This window comes from Bombina bombina, chromosome 2 (assembly GCF_027579735.1).
Source record: "Bombina bombina isolate aBomBom1 chromosome 2, aBomBom1.pri, whole genome shotgun sequence".
Taxonomy (NCBI): Eukaryota; Metazoa; Chordata; class Amphibia; order Anura; family Bombinatoridae; genus Bombina; species Bombina bombina.
The window spans coordinates 122501191-122505166 of NC_069500.1; positions in this window are offsets into that span (position 1 = coordinate 122501191).

Genomic DNA, 3976 nt, shown 5'->3' on the forward strand with positions numbered 1-3976 from the left:
TATTGTAAAAAAGGGGAAATCCCTGCGAGTTGCGAATTGTCTCCTATTGAAAGTAATGGAGCTTCCTGGAAAGGGACACTTTACTTTGTAGAGTGAAGATAGCAGTAAGCAAGGGGCGTACTTTAAAAAGAAAATCCTGCAGCCAATATAAATCACATTACGCCAATTTCTGCGTATAGCATCTTATCGTCTATATTATTGTTAGCATGTGTTTCTCTATTAGGGTTATAAGTAATTTTAGTGTTTTAAGAAAAGCTCACCACCCTTTAGTTGGTGAGAAAACACTGTGAGATCTGAAGTGTGAAAAATCTTAACAGAATTACGCTGGGGTGCCCAAGTTCAGCCAACTTTATGAAAAAACAACAATTACGCTTTGTATTTTGTACTTAAAAAGTACAAATTGTTGTACATCCTATGTACTTAAATTGTGATTTACGCTGTACATATTTAATACAATTTATTAATGAGTAATTTGCATACAAATTTTACATGATAAAATACAAATTTTGGTGAAGAACTTTGGTACGATTTTTGATGCATTTGTTTATTTTTGAGTGAATGGTTCAATTATTCATTTTGTAAGATCTAAAAACAGGAATTTTATTGTAGATGTAGTATACGCCCCTTAGCAAGACACACTATTTTCAAAGTAAAAAGTGGCTTTATATCATTCTACCAGGGAAACAGGAGTACTGGCAGCATTCATTAATAATCTCTCCAGCCCAGAGACCTTAAGATCATTGGGCCCAAGAGGGTCAACTTTGTTTAGTTATATAAAGTAAATGAAGGATATTAATGAAGGATATTAGGACATTATCAGATTCAGAATATTTATATATTTTTTACTAGTTACAGATTAGATCATTTTAAAAAGCATGCTGCAAAATTCTATTAAAGGGACAGTCCAAAATTTTTATTGTTTAAAACTGTAGATAATCCCTTATTTCCCATTCCCCAGTTTTGCATAACCAATATGAATATATTAATATACTTTTTACCTCTGTGATTATCTTGTATCTAAGTTTCTGCAGACTGCCCCATTATTTCAGTTCTTTTGACAGACTTTCATTTTAGCCAATCAGTGCTGACTTATAAATAACTCCACGGGAGGGAGCACAATGTTATCTATATGGCACACGTGAACTAGGCACTGTCTAACTGTGAAAAACTTTCAAAATGCACTGCGATAAAAGGCGGCTTTCAAGCACTTAGAAATTAGCATATAAGTCTACTTAGGGTTAGCTTTCAACAAAGAATACCAAGAGAACAAAGCAAATCTAATTATAAAAGTAAACTGGAAAGTTGTTTATAATTGCATGCCCTATGTGAATCATTAAAGTTTAATTTTTACTAGACTGTCCCTTTCAGTACAAGCAACTGTGCTTTTTTTATTTCAACAACACAGACTGTTTCATATCCCTTTGATATCACAAACAACAATTTTAGAGAATAGCGGCTAGATTTAGAGTTTTGTCGGTAAGGACCCGCGTAGCTAACGCTGGCTTTTTTCTGGCCGCACCATAAAATTAACTCTGGTATTGAGAGTCCACAGTAAGGCTGCGTTAGGCTCCAAAAAAGGAGCGTAGAGCATATTTAACGCAACTGCAACTCTCGATACCAGAGTTGCTTACGGACGCGGCCAGCCTCAAAAACGTGCTCGTGCACGATTCCCCCATAGGAAACAATGGGGCTGTTTGAGCTGAAAAAAAACCTAACATCTGAAAAAAGCCGCGTTCAGCTACTAACGCAGCACCATTGTTTCCTATGGGGAAACACTTCCTACGTCTGCACCTAACACTCTAACATGTACCCTGAGTCTAAACACCCCTAACCTTACACTTATTAACCCCTATTCTGCCGCCCCCGCTATTGCTGACCCCTGCATATTATTATTAACCCCTAATCTGCCGCTCCGTAAACTGCCGCTACTTACATTATCCCTATGTACCCCTAATCTGCTGCCCCTAACACCGCCGACCCCTATATTATATTTATTAACCCCTAATCTGCCCCCCTCAACGTCGCCTCCACCTGCCTACACTTATTAACCCCTAATCTGCCGAGCGGACCTGAGCTCTACTATAATAAAGTTATTAACTTCTAATCCGCCTCACTAACCCTATAATAAATAGTATTATCCCCTAATCTGCCCTCCCTAACATCGCCGACACCTAACTTCAATTATTAACCCCTAATCTGCCGACTGGAGCTCACCGCTATTCTAATAAATGTATTAACCCCTAAAGCTAAGTCTAACCCTAACACTAACACCCCCCTAAGTTAAATATAATTTAAATCTAACGAAATTAATTAACTCTTATTAAATAAATTATTCCTATTTAAAGCTAAATACTTACCTGTAAAATAAATCCTAATATAGCTAAAATATAAATTATAATTATATTATAGCTATTTTAGGATTAATATTTATTTTACAGGTAACTTTGTATTTATTTTAACCAGGTACAATAGCTATTAAATAGTTAAGAACTATTTAATAGCTAAAATAGTTAAAATAATTACAAAATTACCTGTAAAATAAATCCTAACCTAAGTTACAATTAAACCTAACACTATACTATCATTAAATTAATTAAATAAAATATCTACAATTACCTACAATTAAACCTAACACTACACTATCAATACATTAATTAAATACAATATCTACAAATAACTACAATGAAATAAACTAACTAAAGTACAAAAAATAAAAAAGAACTAAGTTACAAAAAATAAAAAAATATTTACAAACATAAGAAAAATATTACAACAATTTTAAACTAATTACACCTACTCTAAGCCCCCTAATAAAATAACAAAGCCCCCCAAAATAAAAAAATGCCCTACCCTATTCTAAATTACTAAAGTTCAAAGCTCCTTTACCTTACCAGCCCTGAACAGGGCCCTTTGCGGGGCATGCCCCAAGAAGTTCAGCTCTTTTGCCTGTAAAAAAAAACATACAATACCCCCCCCAACATTACAACCCACCACCCACATACCCTGGGGTATAGGTGAAGAGGAGGTTAATAATGTAATGTAGTGGGGGTAGGGTATGGTGGGGGTAAGGGCTTGTAAGGGTTAATATTGTAGGGCCTTTGTAACATATTTATTGCTGTGCTGTATTTACATTAAAAAATAACCACTAAACTAATGTTTTAATGCTTTTTAAATTAATACATTGTTCCTTTATTCTTTTAATTAATGTAGGCTGCTGTATGTTGATTTGGTTGTGGGATATACAGGGAGTGCAGAATTATTAGGCAAGTTGTATTTTTGAGGATTCATTTTATTATTGAACAACAACCATGTTCTCAATGAACCCAAAAAACTCATTAATATCAAAGCTGAATAGTTTTGGAAGTAGTTTTTAGTTTGTTTTTAGTTATAGCTATTTTAGGGGGATATCTGTGTGTGCAGGTGACTATTACTGTGCATAATTATTAGGCAACTTAACAAAAAACAAATATATACCCATTTCAATTATTTATTTTTAACAGTGAAACCAATATAACATCTGAACATTCACAAATATACATTTCTGACATTCAAAAACAAAACAAAAACAAATCAGTGACCAATATAGCCACCTTTCTTTGCAAGGACACTCAAAAGCCTGCCATCCATGGATTCTGTCAGTGTTTTGATCTGTTCACCATCAACATTGCGTGCAGCAGCAACCACAGCCTCCCAGACACTTTTCAGAGAGGTGTACTGTTTTCCCTCCTTGTAAATCTCACATTTGATGATGGACCACAGGTTCTCAATGGGGTTCAGATCAGGTGAACAAGGAGGCCATGTCATTAGATTTTCTTCTTTTATACCCTTTCTTGCCAGCCACGCTGTGGAGTACTTGGACGCGTGTGATAGAGCATTGTCCTGCATGAAAATCATGTTTTTCTTGAAGGATGCAGACTTCTTCCTGTACCACTGCTTGAAGAAGGTGTCTTCCAGAAACTGGCAGTAAGACTGGGAG